The following is an 18383-nucleotide window of genomic DNA, read 5'->3' as shown; positions in this document are numbered from 1 at the left end:
CCTCCGGGGACCATGGCCCCTTCGCCGGCGGGCAGAGCAGCGAGGAGAGCCAACCCCGCCATGCACCAAGCTAGGTGCTTTGATGGGCGGAGCAGTGCCCCGAGCTCCGTTTACTGCTCTGGGCAGCCTTGGTGCGCTGGAGGCTCACAGGCTCTGGCCGTTTTTCCCCAACCCGGAGACAAGGAGGCAGCGACCACTGCCACTGCTAAGAACAACCAGGAGCCAACCACGGGGTTGCACCACGGTGGGCGCTGAACAAGGAGCACAGAGCGAGCTCAGGTCCCACGTCCAGGCTAGGCAGGAGCCTCCTGGGGCTCCACCTCCCTCGAAGGCCTGGGGAGCAGCACCGCCCACTAGGGTCGCTGTGGATGTTTTCTAAGAGGCTTCTACTGATAGGCTGCGAAAGGAACAGGCATTTCAGACTTGAAGGTCATCTCTTCAGCAGAACACAGTAGCTCCTCCTCCCACCCGCAGTCCTTGCAAGCCCCGCCGCTCCTGACCGCTTTTTCTTGAGTTTGTGCCTCCTTCCCAAGTGGTGGCTGAGCCACTGTGATGAGGAGCAGCTAGCCTAGCTAAAGAGAACCCCGGATATCGAAATGCCATTTGAGGGACACAGCTTTCCTACCTCCCTGCAATTCCATTGCCGTGTGAATAGGTGAATAACATCCTAGTTCAACATTTTATGGACTTAGGGAGGTCTGAGGATGTGTGAAAAATGCTACCTAAGATTCAGAAGGACAATGTCATTCATGAACAAAAGGCATAAAACCTTTTCTCCTTGGACGAGATCATTGGTGAATTACACCTCTCTGTGTTCCACATTGAGCATTTACTGCTTTCATAATTAGGAAAAAGAAACATTTAAAAACTAGAAAAATTAGTAAGGTGCAGAAAAAGGTAAATACAAAGTTTAAGGATATGAAGGAGACCAAGACTTCCACAATAAAATAAAATACAGTAGATACACTCTACATTTGGGTTCCATCAGAAAAATGTGAACTGGCAGAGAAATATGAGCTGAGTGTCCTTCAGCTCTCTTAAAGGACATTTGACTGAGGTGTCCCACATCCATCCTGAGTTACTACCAATTAGGCTGCAAGTAATGTTGATAGTACTTCATGGAAACAGCATTATTACAGGAAAACTGTTGGACAGGTAGACATAGATGATATGACATAGACTGAATATTAAAGTGAGGAAGGTGGAAGGGTTGTGACAGGGGCCAATGAGCCACAATTAGAGTAATAGAACCTCTCAGCTACAGCCCTGTCAGTTGTCATCTAATGTATTTCAGAAGAGGATGATGCTCTATGGAATTATGAAAATTAAAGCCCTTTGTGCAATTAGTATATCATACTTGTTTTTAAATATTAACTAAAAAGAGGATGAAGCAAATCTAACCAAGGACCACTCTAAAATAATTATTTTTAGCTGTCTCACCCTCCTGTTTGTTGTTCTTGTCATTCTCCTGAAGTTCTAAAATTGTTATTTGAAAATTATGCAATTTTTCCCTGGGTATGGTGGAGTACACCTCTCTGCGAGAGGCAGAGGTAGGAAGAGGCCAACCTGGGTTACAGAACAAAACCTGTCAAAAAACAAAAAGAAAAGAAACAAAAAACAGAAATTAGGCACTTTTCCCCCAACAAATTCATGAATTATATAATAGCGAAAAAAATGGAGATTGAGGAAAATCAAAACTAAGGCAGGAAAGGAATGTTACAATAGAGATAAACTTGAAAAGAAGTAAGACAAATAAAGCTGAATCAAAGAAAAAGAGAATATCCATTTTTCTATCTTATAAATTAACTACTGTTATGTCCTCATAATGTATTGCTCCTGTTATTAGTATGAAGTGATCCTCTTAGTCTTAAATTTGAAGTCTACTTTTACATTAAGTAGACTTTAAATTTATGTTATTCATGTTTTATATAACAATAAATAAATATAATATTTATATGTTGTATTTATATAATATAGCTACTCCTGCTTGGTTTTGGGGGTCCTTGGTTAGGTAAACTCTTTTCGATCTTTTCACAATAAGGTATTGTTTATTTCTGTCCTTAAGGTGGGTGTTTTGTAAAGAACAAATTGTCAGGTCTTCCTTTTTAATCCAGTATTTTTTGCTAGGAGTGTTGAATCCATTAACATGCAGTGTTAAAATTGAGAGGTATGTGGTGATTCCTGCCATTTAGTTGTTTTTGTTCTTTAAGGGTTTATGTATATGAAACTATACTTATGCTACTCTCTAAATACTTTTCTGCTCTTTTCTTAAATTTAATAAATTCCCATGCTTTATGGCTATGCTTATTTTTATTGTCTGTGAATAGGATTCTTTTCAGTATCCTCTAGAGTGCTGGTTTAGTGGTCACATGTTGTTTTTGTTTCTGTTTATGATGAAAGGTTTTTATTCCTCCCTCAATTTTGAATGATAGCTTTTCTGGATAGAGTATGCTAGGATGGAAATTCTTTTCTTTCAGTGCTCAAAATACCTAATTCCATGTCCTTCTTGCTTTTAAACTTTCTGTGGAAAATCTGATTTTTGATGGGTTTGCCTTTATATGTTATTTGATTTTTCTCTCTTAAGCCTTCAATATTTTTCCTTATTCTCTGTACTAATGGTTTTAACTAAAATATGCCAGGGAGAGTTTCTATTCCAGTCATGCCTCTTTGATGTTCTGGAAGCTTCCTATTTGAATGGGTATCTCTTTCCCAAGACTTAGAAAATTATCTATTATTATCTTGACAATATTACCTATACCTCTGGCTTACACATTTTTTTCATTTTTGATTCGCAAGTTTGGTCTTTTGATGGAGTCACAGAGTTCTTGCATATTCCTTTTGCAACTCTTCAGTCTTTTGTCTAAGTATACTTCTGTTTTTTCTTTAATCTCTATTTTGTCTTTGAGGACTGAAATTCTGTCTTCCACTTGTTAGAATCTGCAGGAGTGGCTTTCAACTGTACTTTTTATTTGACTTATGGAACTTTTTGTTTCCAGAGCTTCTGTTTGATTTTTGTTATTGCTCTTAAGACTTTCTGTATCTTTGTCTGGCTCCTCTTCCATATCTTGTACTGCCTTCTTTATTTCATTAATTTCTTTGTCTTTTTTTCATAATTTCCTTGGTTTCATTTTGGAGTTTGGTGAAATGCTCTTTGAGTTAATTTAGTTGTTTCTGTGTCTTCTTGAGATTTTTTACCCATGTTCTCTTGTATTCATTGAGCTGCTTTGGTCATCCTTTTAAAGCTCATTAAACATTCTTGTTATCCTTTTTCTGACATCAACAAGTAAGTGCTCTTCCTTTTCACTGTTTATCTAATCCTGTATTATGTGATCATTATCCTTTGGAGAAGTCATATTCCCCTGCCTTCTCTTATTACCCATGTTGTTGTTTAGTTGGTTGGAGGTTTTAATCACCTGTTATCATTCCCTTGATTTAATATCTATCCTCTGGCTAGCTTAGTTTTTAGGTAGGTTCTTTAATCATTTCTGTTCACTGACTTGGACATATAACTTAGCAAACAAACTCATGGACTTATTGCTGAACCACTTATTTACATATTATATAAAACCTTTGGCAGTACTATCTATAAAAAGCAGGTACTGGGGAAATTATTTACATAGAGATCAATATTTAGATAATAAAAATGAGGGGAGAGAAGAGGAGACAGTGAGAGGAGGCATGAAGTGTAGCTATTATGAGATAATAAGACCCTTATCTGTATAAAGGTATAGTTCACTTGTTGGGGGGGTGCTATTATTAGGGATTTCAGAGGGACAGGAATGGTGGGGGTAATGTATAAATTTGGTATAACAGACTATTAACTGCGTGGTTTCTTTGGAGGAGGTAGGGACAGTGAGGGGAATTAAGGGGAGGAGAGGAAAGGAAGGAGAATTAATGAAGTGAGAAATGAGGAAAAGAGAAGAAAAATTAGGGGAGAGAAATGAAAGTGGAACAAGAGAGCTAAGGAAATAAAAATTTCAACAGAATTGAAAATGTAGGTAAGTAACAAAAAATTAAAAACTAAAAAAACACAAAAATATGTATTTATTGTCCAAATTTCTTTTTTGTGATGGATAGAATTGAGTTTGCTGTGAGTTCAGTGAGTGCACTGGGCACTTACCTCTGATTTCTAACACAGGTACTGTCCTTTCTGAGAGGTGCTTTCTCTGGGTCCCTGCACCTCCTTATGGTTGATATGATGGACTGGTTGGCAATTGGTGGTGCCCCTCTGTACTGGACAAGATTATGGGGGTTCTATTCAGGATATTTAAGCCCAGTTGCTTCTTGGAGAGTTGAGCAGTCACAGTCATCTTTGAGTAAGTGCATTCTTGGAAGTTATCCCACGAGGAGCTGATGTGTGAGCAATGGTCAGCCCCTGCAGCCTGCTCGGCAAGCCTGGGAGCTAGAGTTGAGATGCTTGATTGAAAACTCTTCTTCTAGGAAGACTGTTAGTTTCATTTCCTTACCAGTTTGTCCATGGAGGTTGAATGCATTGTTATTTTCTCCACATTGTATGAGCTGAGCTATCCCTCTCCCTACACAGGCTAGAGGGTTTAGGGCTGGGCTGCACCTCCCCTACCTGGCAGGCCTGAAGTCTCTCTCTATTAATTGGGACAACAGTTTTGTCCAGGCAGGGTTTAATCTGCCTGCATGTTGCACTCACCTATGTGTTTTCCTCCAGAATAGATGGTATGGCAAATTCACCTGAGTTGATTGTAATTTCTCTTGGTTATGTCATGTTCAGGGTTGCAGGGAGGCTACAGTCAGAGGTTCCATGTACACAAATCTTGGTGGGTTTAGTATAGTCCAGAGACTTTCCTGTATTGAATGTTTGGTATTTGGAAAGAAGAAAAAAGAAGAAGAAAAAAACTGGTGAGAATCCACTCTCTGATGGTCTGGTGTGGCAGCTGGAAGCCACAAAAGCAGGCTTATGGTGCTATTTTGTCCTAGGTAAAGCTAATGTAAAGGTCAGTCATTCTACATTGTTTTGCTTATGTATTGGTGTTGTCTTAGTTACCAGAAATGCCAGGTTCCCTAGTCCTTGATTTCACAAACATAAAGTTTACTTTCAAACCCCACATTAATTCCATCTATGATGGCAATATAAACTTGGCTAAACATAAATTACCTTTATGATGTGAGGGAAACCATTCCTAATAATAGTTATCTCTGTGATGGTGCTGCAACATTTGCTACACAGTAGTAATTTCTATCATGGAACAGGAAACTTTGCCTCACATTGGTGGCATGTTTGGCGGCACTGTAACCTTTGTTTGCCTAACAGTAGGCCTCTATAATGCACCTTCACTTTTACATCACAGTAATTAGCCCTGTGATTGTGCCATAAGTATACCTCACAGTAGCTGCATCTTTGTTGGCACCATTAACTCACAGTAACTAAACCTTCTGGTGGTACCAAAACTTGTCTCAAGGTAATTACCATCTCTGATTACACTCACCATAACTACCTCCAACATGATGACATGTATTGAAAGCTATTGAATAATGGGGTGTTGGAGGGAAAGGGCAAGGGAGAGTAATGAGTATACTTTACTGACCAGAGTAAAGTATACTCAGAGCAAGGACACATCAAGAAACCCCAGTGTGGTAAAGTGGCTCAAGTGGTAGAGACCCTGCCTAATAGGCATAGAGGTCCTTAGTTCAAATCCTGGAACCACAAAAGAAAATTGAACTGTGTCTGCCCTTGTTGCTCACACCTGTAATCCTAGCTACTCAGGAGCAAGAGATCAGGAGGATTGCAGTTCAAAGCCAGCCTGGATAAATAATTCATAATACCCTATCTTGAAAAAACATATGGGCTGGTGGGGGGCCCAAGTTCCCTAGTTCAAGCCTGGTACTGCAAAAAAAAGAAAAAACCCTTTGAAAATTGACTTTGTAATTAATACTGAGAAACAGGACTGTAAAATAAGTGCTTATAGGAAAAGGGAAGGTGAATGGAGTAGATAAAGGTGAGGGAATATAGTTGATGTGTTTCATATACATATATGAAATAAAATGATGAAACTTCTTACAAGTGTTTTAATTGGGGTGAGGAGAGAGTTTCAGGAGAGGAGATTGTGGGGTGATTTAACCAATGTAAAAACAACTAGTTAACAAAAAATATAAAAATAATTATCTCTATGATGTGAATAAAAATTATAGCTCACAGTATTTACCTTTACATTGGCATTATATGTTTGCCTCACTCTAATTACTCCCTCTAATGTCACAAACTATAACCTACTTCCTTGATGGCAATGTACCTTTACATCACAACAATTATCTTTGTGATGCCATGAAAACCTTTGCCTCAAATAATTTATAACTGTGGTAGCAGCTAACTTTACTTCATGGTACCTACTGTCTGTGATTCATGGTAATACAATTATTGCCTAACAGAAGCATGGCAGAGAAAACATTACCTCACAGTAATTACATCTATAATAATACTGTAAAATTTGTCATACAGTCTGTACTTTTATGATTGCACCAGAAGTGTTACCTCATATTATATACCTCAGAGTAAATAAGTTATATGATGGCACTGTGACGGTTACCACAAGGTAGATATGTTTTTGTTGCAAAAGTAACCTTCTCCTCACAGTTCAATCCTTTAAACATTTCAGCATTGCTAAAATTTCTGGCAGGTTGTGTTTTAATTTTCATTAGATTGCAGGAAATTTTCATTATTCCCTTTATTAATTTGTAGTGATCTTCTAGAGGATTATCTCTTCTCTCTAATCTTAGACAGAAATATGCTTTATCAGAAATGAGTAGAGTTATTCCTGCCTACTTTTGGGGTCCATTTGTCTCAACCTTTTTACCCTGTGCTAATGTTTGTCTTTGTCAGTGGGATGAATTTCTTATATGCAACAAATGGTTCAGTATTGCTTTTAAATCCAATTTGCAATTATTTCTTTTGAATGGGAAACTAGGGTGATTCAAATTCAGGATTAATATTGAAAGGTATGAACTATTTACTGATTTGGTTATTTTTCTGATGTTTACTTTCATATGCTAATGTACATGGTTAGTGGGGTTTTTATTCTTTCTTACACTTGACTGTTTTTGTCTATCTTTTTATTCTGTGTGTAGGATGCCTTTAAGTATTTGCTATAGTGCTAGTGTAGTGGTCATGAAATCCTTCATTTTTTGCTCATGTGGAAAGTTTTTATTTCCTCTTCAATTATGAACAATTATTTTTCAGGGTTTCTTTCAAGGCTTGAAATATATCATTCCATGCCCTCCCATTTAGAAGTTGTGTTGAGAAATCTGTTGTTATTCGGAGAGGTTTTTCTTTATATATGATCTGTCACTTCTCTTTTGCAGCTTTCAAAATTCTTTCCTTGTTTTGTATCTTTAGTGTTTCAATTATGATAGTGTGAGGGAGTTTATTTTCTAATACTTCCTGTTTGGTGTTCTGAAAACCTCCTATACCTGGATGTCCTTCTCTGTCTTGAGATTGTGGAAGTTTTCTGCTGTTATGTCATTGAGTAAATTAAGTATGCCTTTAGTATCTATCTTTTCTCCTTCTTCTATACCTATGATTTGTAGGCCTGGTCTTTTGATGATATCACAGAGGACTTGCATAATCTATTCATATTTTCTTAGTAATTTTTCATGGTCTTCAGCTGATTGAATTAACCCTTCCATTTTTATCTTCTATCACTGATACTCTCTTTTCAACCTGATCCACACTCCTAGCCAGTGGCAGTCTACTAAAATAACTTATTCTAGATTGGTGTCACTTTACCACTTTCTGCTCCTTTTCCAGTGTGTGTGGGAGGGGAGGGGCAAATATGGAACAATTGGGTGTCTGAATTTTATTTCTGGTGAATGTTCTGGTGAATGTTTCTCTATTTGCCAGTCCCACACTGTTCCCCTGTTCCCCCTTCACTTGTAGCCTTACCCTCTTCATAGCCTCCAACTACTTACAGACTATTATTATAGTCTGGGCACAGTATTTTGTTAGGTCTCCGCTATGTTAGCATGTTAATAAATTGTGATGGGAAGTGGATGGACTTCGCTCCACTTCTCAGATAGGGCTTGCAGCTGGCAGCAGTGCCCTGCTAGTCTGAAGGGTTTTATTTTTGGTCACTGTCGTGATGGATCTGTTTCTTACTGGTTACTATACCTCTTTGCAATCCATGCACTAGTTCATGAGGGAGTGCTACATGGGGAACTTCTGGGTCCCCAGTGGAATGTCTGTACAGAGTGTACAGCTCTGGGGTTACTAGGCACAGAGAATAGTATGCATGGTGGGTAGGGTCTCAGCAGGACCATGGGCAAAAAACACCCAGAATAGGTTTTTGTATGCCAGGGAGATAATTTATGTACAACTGAGGATGTGGGCTAGGTGCAGCAGGCCTCTGTAGTTCTATGGGGACAACATGCCTGGCATCAGCCTTTCTGTGCCACTTGGAACTTCTGGAGATAGTGGGGAGGACATTGCACTCCAGGAACCGAGTTAGGTGCTCTAGGACCAAATTCTATGGGTCCTTGCTGCCATGATTACCTTCAGCTCCTAGGATGTTGATTCTATGCAGTTCTACAGGGAGTTAAGGTGCAAGAATTGTTGTAGGGAGTGCCAGTGTGGAGTTCCTGGTAGTGTTTTTCAGTACCCATCTTCTACCTCCTTCCTCCTCCTGGGCTAACCTTTTTCAAATAAAGAAAAAAATCTGTAATGTCATTCCTCTTCCTTGTGAGAAAATTGTTATGATAATGTGGTGAATGTAATTAGATGCTGGAGGAATATGTGCCCAATATTACTTAATATTGACAGTATATGATAGAAGAATGTTAACAAGAAAACCAACACCTGGGGCAGGGAAATTCATGGCCTGTTGAAAAATTAAAAGTCCATGAAATTGCCTAGATACAAGGAATAAAGACAGTAAAATATAACAGGAGCTGAATAAAGCAGATGAGGGAGTCATCATCTCTGCCAAGGTACACCTGGTCAAGTTCAGAACCAGAAACAACAGACCTGCAAATTACATTTTGTGAGGTGCAGCAAAAAGTTGAGCTTGCAACATGTGTCTGAAAAGCTTTAAGATCCAAATTTACTTATTTTAGAAATAAAATGACTATTTTAAGTAAAGAAGAAACTTTAACATAGAAAAGACATACAGTTTAGAAGATGAAAATATAAAGAAAGAGAAGAAAAATATTGGGGATAAAGAACAAAGTGTGGGAAAAACTAATCCTTGCTCTAGTGATAACAAATATCTATTTTTCTTTTATATTAGCATATTTTAATTATATAAAATATGGGGGTTTATTATGTCATTTCCATACATGCATGTAATGTACATGTAATGGGAAAACTGATCATGTCTATATGCTGAGAAGAAACTGTTTGTAGAAAGAAAAAAAACATAAAATTTTGGTGATATAACTAGTGAATTAGAGAAACTGAAACAAAAGCCACCAAGGGTAAAGGTAGAAGGATTAACCTTGTGTCCTCATAAAACTACCCATTTGTGTTATCTTCTTTTCACTACTGAGTTGTCATATAACAATTCTTAAATATCCCCCTCAGAACACTATTTCCTGACCATAATTAAGAATCTTACCCATTTTTATTCTTAGCCCTCATAAACATCACAATAACTATACCCATGAAAATGTCTCAATTATTTTTATTATTGCTCATTCATTTATTCATATGTGTATACATTGTTTGGGCCATCTCTCCCCCCACCCTCCTCCCCTTCCTCACACTCTTGCTTCCAGGAAGAACCTGTTCTGTTCCCTTCTCCAATTTTGTTGAAGAGAAAACATATGAAAGATCATTTTTGCTAGTTTGAGATAAAGATAGCTATACAGAGAGATTCCTAGCATTGCTTCCATGCACATGTGTATTACAACCCTAATTGGTTCATCTCTACCTGAGCTTTTCACTACTTCCTGGTCCCCTTCCCAAAGTGGCCTCTGTCAGTGGAAGATTACTTTATTCGATCCTCTACAGTGAACACATCAAATATTTTCAAGTTTTAGGTTTCCCTATTCCCCCTGTATGCATTCTCCCCTTAGTGTGTGACCCATGTCCAACAATATTTTGATTCTTTTCTTCTGGTTTTATTTTGTTTTGTTTCCTAAGACATGATCTCATTATATAACCCAGGCTGTCCAGATATTCATAATTATCCATCCTCAAAAAGCTCTAGGTTTACAGGTATACATCGCATATGTGGCTGAATGAACTCAATTCTTAAGATTTTTCGGTCTTCTTCTGATAATTTCTGAAATAACAATGCCATATTTGAAATAAGAGAGACAGTCCAAATAAGCCTTGTAGTTCTCTTACCCTACTCTGTCCATGCTTCCGTATCACAAGATAATGCAGAAATCTCTGAGTTTATTCAACACTTCCTTTTTCCATGTGCCTTCATCTATGTGTATTCACCCAACCCAAGCTACTTGTCATTCTATCCTAGTTCATATGCTTTAATACACACTGTTGTAATTGTACCAAAAAACTCAAAACAGAGATCCTATATACACATTGGAAATGATTGGAAAGCAAGCGTGCTATGAAATCAAATTCAAAATTTGTTTTTTATTTGTATAGATACACTTGTTTATAGTAAAGTATTCATAACATTCATTAAATGTTTCAGGTGACTTAAGAACCAGAAGGGCATCACAAACAGATACCACAGGAGGGGTCGTCTCTCATCTCCATACTCTCTTGGCTCATGATAGTGCCTGCTTCAGTGATTGGATATGAAATATAGGTGATAGTCTCATCTTACCTCACAATGCTCTAGAACAATGTTACAGAAAATTGTGCTTATAGCCCATTTGTAATTCTTCTGTCAAAAATGTCCTTCAATTCATTTGCTCATTGATTAACTGAGTGTTTGGTTCCTAAGGAACTTAGTTTTTGAGCTCCTTGTGTGTTTTCTTTATTAATCCCATGTCAGAGGAAGAGCTAGCAGAGATTTTTATCTGTTCAGTCTGGCCTTCAGTCTATCAACCTTTTCCTTTGCTATGCAAAATACTTTTAGTTTAATGCAATCTCATTTGTCAAATCTTACTCTTATTTCCTGAGATATTGGGTCCTTACAGTGTTTTAGCTATGTTTTCTTACAGTAAAATGAAAATTTAAAGTATTACACTTTAAAGGTCTTGGATACACTTTGATTTCATTTTAGTAGAGTGCAAGAGACAAGCATCTACTTTCTGTCTTCAACATGTGAATCTTCACATTTTGAACACATTTGTTGAAAATGTTGTCTTTTCTCTAATGTAGTCTTGGTACCCTTGTCAAAAATGTGCTGACTGCAACTGTGCAGGCATATTTCTGGTCTTTCTATTTTATGCCATTGGTTATATGTCTGTTTTTGTGTCAGTGCCATACTGCTGTTGTTGTAATGCCTCTGTAGTATAGTTTGAATAAATGTGCAACATTCCTTTTCATAAAGGAAATGCAAATCAAAATCATCTCACCCCAGTTACAATGGCTATCATCACGAAAATAAACAACAAATTCTAGCAAGAATTCACGGGAAAAGGGGACATTACACACCATTGGTGAGAATGAAATTTAGTGCTGGTACCAGGAAAATCAGTATGTAGGTTCCCCAAAAGTCTAAAATTAGAACTACTATATGGTCCAATGACACCACTTTTGATTATATATCTAAAGGAATTTAAGTCTAGAGACAACTGAAGGCCAATGTATATTACAGCACTATTTGCAACATTCATGCAAAGCAATCAGCCTATGTGCACTTCAACTAATGAATAAAAAAGTCATATTATTATACACCATGGAATATGATTCAGCCATAAAGAAAAAGTAAATTATGTCACTTCAGGATAAATGAATAGAACTATATAACATTATGTTATGTGAAATAAGCCAGGTTCAGAAGGACAAGGGTTGCATGTTTTTCTCATATATGGAATCTAGACCTAAAGTATATGTACATATATATACATATATATATATATGTATAGGTATATGTTTATGAATATGTGTAATTATAGGACTGTCTAAGATGGACAAGGAGAAGAAAGGGAAAAATAATAATAATGAGTGCTGCATTCCTTGGTCAGTACCATAAAATGAACCCACAAGAAAAATATCTGACACTTATTATTAAGAGAGAGAAAGGAAATGTTCATATTGGGGTATACTGAGCATGAATTTCTAATAAATATCCAGTTGTAACTACCCAGAAGACATACATGTAGTGTATGTCAGAAGACAAACCAATATCAGGACTCCTGTGTAGATCTGAAACTCATGACATTATATATGTAAAAATCATGTAATGTGAATTTCTGTACACAATAATATAGAATTCTGGGAACATCAACTTTAATATGTAGATGGATAATTATTTATCCATTAAGAAAATTAGGATGGATGGATTTGTGGTTCCGGTGGGACAGAAACTGCCTCAATAGAACAAGGTCCTGAGTTCAAACACCAGTACTGCCAAAAAAGAGTAAAAAAGAAAATTAAGATAAAAGTAAGTGAAAATTTTAATCTTACGGTTAACTGTCTAGTTACTAGATAGAACTACTTCTTTTGCTTGTGGAATAAATAAATATATACACAGACACAACAATTGATAGATTATAGAGAAATTATGAGTAATTTTGAATGAGACTGACTAAGAAACACAGTTTGTCCTTACCCAAATGTATAGTGCACACTGATTGAAAGGAGAATAAGCATCTTCCTGGCAGTCATTATGGAAGAATGTGATTAAAATTTGATCATTATTTGATAAGTTTGTTATCTTAATTTGGTGTAACCATTTTGAAAATATGTGATTTTTAGAACAAAGAGAAAGAGCTGTTAGGAGAGGCACTCATCATGTCCTGGAGCATCTCTAGACATTCTTGCTGAGCATCTCAAGCATGTGAGACCCTGGGTAGTCTTTATCCATGCCACTTTCAAGACTATGTTTGGTCATATCAACATTGAAGAAAGAGACATTATCATATGAGAAAACACAAACTTGTTTCTGCTTATGTTGAATGAGAAAGTTGAAGATTCCTCACCTGTTATACAACATGTAGAGAATGTAGTCATCCATGGTATGTCTGTTACATTGTCCTTTGAGACTCAAGGGTCATGGAGAATCATTGCCAGTGAACAGGAAGCAATGGCTCCTAATTTCTCCTTTTGTTTTTATAAAATCCTTTGTATATGATTCAGGATTCTCATGTATTCATATCCAGGAAATCATAACAAGCTTACCTGATACTTTGTAAGTAGGGAAAAACTCTCAGATATTTTATATTAAATGACAATCTCAGTCATTGTGGAATGGAAAACCAAAGACACAGTGATGAGGATAATAAAGGTAGAACAAAAATCCACAGATAAGGTTTTCTTAAAGAGAAATAAATGAAGAACACTATGGGTTAGATGAGAGGATATAAAATTCCTCAGAATTTGGTAGTGACTGCTTTGTTCTGCTGGTGGATGGGAAGGGAGAGGAAAGACATTCTGCTTTAATATCTGTCTAAGATTCTTTGAGGCTGAGCAACAAGAAATAAGATTGAAAACAGCTTTTCAAATAGTACTTTGGTCTTGCTCACTCTTTCTGTAAAAGGAAGATAGGATGGGATTGTGACAGAGTAGTGGGTCCTAAGAGCTTCACTGAAAGGTTATAGTAGTGTGAGTGATGATTCTGGGGGTATCCAACCAATTATCTCAGGATAATTTATATTCACAGGAGAATATAGCTCTTGGAGGTAAAGTGCATTTACTGAGACAAACTGGAAACCTCTGGAAACAAACCTTGAACACACAGCCTTGCTTTCTGTTGGAGAGCTATACTTTTCCCTTGAAACCTGCTAATGCACCCTTTCCCTTTTACTGTGGATAAAATACCTTATATGAAAAGTTTAACGAACTAAGTGACATTACAAAAGGAAATGGCTAAGGTTGCCAAGCTTCCCTTTTCCTAGAATCTAAATAGTTACTAGGATGCTGGACTTTCTGTGTTAAAACCAGGAAAAGATGGAGCAAATCATTGTGTGAACTGTTTACTCATAGAATTCTAGCTTTCATGGCTCTCTTGGCTATCATGCCCAAATTACGATCTTATTTTTTCCTATGAGAAGATGGAGTGCTGTGTATAAGCATGGACAAAAATAATGAGAGAATCAATATAGTTGGCAGAGCCCAAGATCCACCTGGGTGATGAGAGGCAGGGTGTCACAAAGCCTGGCCTGAACAAGAAAAGTGTCTTCCCAGGTGCTCTGCCATAGAATGGTTTATGCTGCCTCCTGTGTGTTCTCAGCATTCTTGGCCAGGAGGTAGAAGTGTGGGGAAGAAGTACTTGATATGAACTATAAAGTTTGAGCAAACCTCATAGAGAAAGAAAAATGTTTCAATAGGTAAAATCACACTTAGGATGAAATAGGTGCTAGAACAGTGTTAAATCTATTGAACAATAGAAACCTCTACACCCAGAAGTTTTCACTCATGAATTTCTCAAACATTTAAGGAAGAAACAATACAAATTTTACAAGATGTCTTTCATGATTACTATAAGGAAGAATAATATTTCAACTCATTGTTTGAAGCCTATATTACTCAGAAATCAAACCAATGATATTAAAATAAAAGTAAGATACAGACCAATGCCTTTTATGAGCATAAACAAAACTATAGTCAGCAAAGTTAATTCAGAAATACATTAAAGTGGCAATAAATAATAGCCAAATTGGGTTTATTCTAAAATGGAAAGCTTTTGCAATGGGAAAATAGCAAACTAAATAAAAGGTATTAAAATGTTAAGATGAAAAGGCAAGAAATTATCTAACTAGATGCAGAAGAACCATTTAATTCAATATTTATTAATTTACTGGTTGATTGTTTTCTAACCTTGATGAAGTAGATCTACAAAGCCTGAATGTTTTCTTCCTAAAATAACAACAGGATATGATTCCAATATTCCTTTCTACTTTCTATCTGAGTTAGAGTTAGAAGAAAACAATGAAACAAAAGACATACAGATTGCAAGGGAAAAAACAAAACTGCTTCTATTTATAGGCAATATGATCATGCAAATAGAAAATATAAATAAGCTAAAATAATTAATAATTAAGAATAGCAAATCAATATTTACATATTAAATGCACTTGCATATGCTATTAATAAACAGTTAGTAATTGAAATTTTAAATGAGTGGTCTGATTTTTGCTGCTGTTACAAGATATCAGACCAGGTAATTAATAAAGAAGTTTAAACAGTCATAATTCTGGAGGTTGGAAAGACCACCTGGCATGACAAGGCCTTCTATTGTATTATTCCAGAGCATAGAAGCAGAAGGAAAAATTAGTGCACATAAAAGGAAAGCAGAGAGAGAATGGATTCAGTTTTCTAGGAATCCATCTTGGGAAAACTGATCCACTCCAAAAATATGTACATTAATCCATTCAGGAGGGTGAAGCCTTCAGTGACACAAACACCTCCATTATGTCCCAGCTCTCGTTACTGTAGTATTGAGGGTAAAAATTCAACATGAGTTTTGGAGGGACCCTTCAAACCATAGCACCACAATCTACAATAGCATTAGAATAGTATATTATTATGTCAAAACTTTACAAACAATGTACCTGATATGCATGCCCCAACAAACAAAACACTCATAAAAGAGATTGATAGAATAAATATGGTGAAAATGGCTTTATTACCCAAAACCTTCTATAAATTAAATGCCAGACCCATCACAGTTCTAATAACATCTTTTGCAGATGTAGAAAAATAAATCCTACAATTGATTTGGAAACATAAAAGACCCCAAGTAGCATTGATTTTTGCATTAATTTTTAATGATATCTCTTCGTGTATATACTTTGGATTTAATTTATTCTTCTGTTTTCATTTTCTATGATGGAATCTTAGAAGAATAATTTTAGATTTCTCCTCTTTTCTTTCTTTTTTTGCATGCCATTCTTATTTACATGATGAAATCTTCTTTTATAATTATCATGTTATTGTTGTACTGGGAGCACATTGTGATATTTACAAAAATTCTTACAATATATCACAGTTGAATTCACCCCCTCTACCATTCTCCTTTATTCTCCTCCTTGCATTCCTGGAATAGTTTTAGAAGGTCTAATTTTTTCCATTTATGTACATGAGTATGTAATCTTTCCATCATATTCACCCTCTTAACCCTGTCCTCTTGTCCTCCCCCTTCCCACTGGTACCAACCCCCATACAGAAACTGTTTTGTCTTCCTGATCACCATTTTTAGAAAAAAGACATGTATTTTGTGTAAGATAGATATGCAAGGTGTTTCATTGTGACATATCCATGTATTTATGTATCGTAACCTGAATTGGTTCATCCCCTCTATTTTTCTCCTTTCTACCTTAGTTCTCTACTCATAGTGGTTTTGACGGTTTAAAAATTCTATATTCATTCTTGTATGGAAAGTACATCAGTACTCACTTTCTTAATGTCCTTCTCTTGCCCTCCATCTCCCATTAGGGATCTCTCAATGTGACCTGTTTTTCATAACATTGCTTGTATTCGTATTGAGTCTGTATTCCACATATGAGAGGTAATGTATGGCCTTTGGATTTTTGAACCTTGCTAGCTTCACTTAAGATGATGCTCTCCAGTCCCATCCATTTACCTGAAAACAATAAAATTCCATTCTTTTAATTAGACAGTAATTGCTGTAGGTTTCCCACTAATCATTGCATTTCTATGTTCACAAATTTTGATAAGCTGCATTTTCATTTTCACTTAGTATTCAATATTTAAATTTTCCCCATTCAATTTTTTCTTTGATTCATGTGTCACTTGGTGTTGTCTTATTTCCAAGTATTTGGGAATTTCCATTTTTTTTTTCATTGATTTCATGTTTGGAGCCATTGTGAGAGCTAACATAATTGTTGTTCTTTAGAAAAATTTTGTTTTATGGCTCAGAATATGTTCTGTTTTGGCAAAGGATCCCTATAAACTTGAGAAGAATGTATGTTCATCTGTTCTTATATGGCAAATTTTATAGATGTTCATATCAGTTGATTAAAGAATTTTTAAAATTCTACTGTATTCTTATTGATTTTCTGAATGCTGGAATTATCCATTTCTGGTAGATGGTATTTGAATACTCCATCTATAACAATGAACTCATCTGTTCTTTGATGAAGTATCAGCATTTTCCTCATGTATTTCAATACTACATTGCTAAACACATAAGCTTCAAGAATTGTTTATCTTCCTGGGAATTGACCTCATTATTATTATACAATACCCCATTTATACCTGAAGTTTTCTTTGTTTTGAATTTGGCCATGTCTACAGTTAGTATACTATTCCTGATTTATTTTAATTAGTGTTAACAAGGTATATGTTTCTCCAATTTTAAAAATCTATATGTGTCTTTATATTTAATATTGGTTACTTAGAGACAACATATAATTGTATCTTTTAGTTTGTGATTTTTAATGCAAATTAAGACTATTACTGTTCAAATTGATTATTGATATTGGTGAATTAATATGCCTTTTTTATTTCTATTTCATTTGTTAATTTTCACATTCATCCTATGTTTTTTCTTTCACTGATTTTATGTATTTTGTGTTTTAAAAGAGCATTTTATGATTCTGTTTTCTATTTTAGTATGTAACTTATATGTTTTAAAAACTTTACTAGTGGTTCTAAAATTTGCAATAAATATTTGTAACTAATTCAATAAATAACATATATACAAGTAAATAACATGCATGTAAAATATTTTATTAACAAAATAATATTTATTTCTTTCTCTCATCCTTTTATCATTGCAATCATTCATTTCACTTATGCATAGCTTATCTATCTATCTATCTATCTATCTATATATATATACATACTTATGTGTATACAAATACATGTTTATGTATGTAAACACAAAGAAATGTATTGTTGTTATTATTATAGTATACAATAAATTAAATGGCATGGTAAATTAAATATATTATGTACTTCCTATTTTGAAATATTTATTATGTATTTGTGGAATACTTAAATCAAGTTAATTTACACAGAATTACTTCAAATACTTATTTTGTTGTTGTGAAAACATTTTAAATCCACTCTCTTGCCAATTGTTATTAATTTTATGCACCATAATGCACAATTGGTTTTCCTTTTCTGTACATCACCATAAAATACTTATTGTCTATTTTATGTTACTTATTTTTATTGTAAGTATTATCAGTGAGATTGTTCTTACTTCTTTTTGATTTTTTCCATTTTTATTAGTTATACAAAGTATGGCAAAATATGAGTTGTTCTCTGATATTGTAAAAGGAAAAAAATAACATTTTTGCTTATTTAAGATAGCTACAGAGAGATTCCTTGTGGCACTTCCATGTATAAATGGATTATAGCCCAAATTGGTTAA

This window comes from Castor canadensis, chromosome 15 (genome assembly GCF_047511655.1).
Source record: "Castor canadensis chromosome 15, mCasCan1.hap1v2, whole genome shotgun sequence".
NCBI classification, from domain to species: domain Eukaryota; kingdom Metazoa; phylum Chordata; class Mammalia; order Rodentia; family Castoridae; genus Castor; species Castor canadensis.
This window is presented reverse-complemented; position numbering follows the sequence as displayed.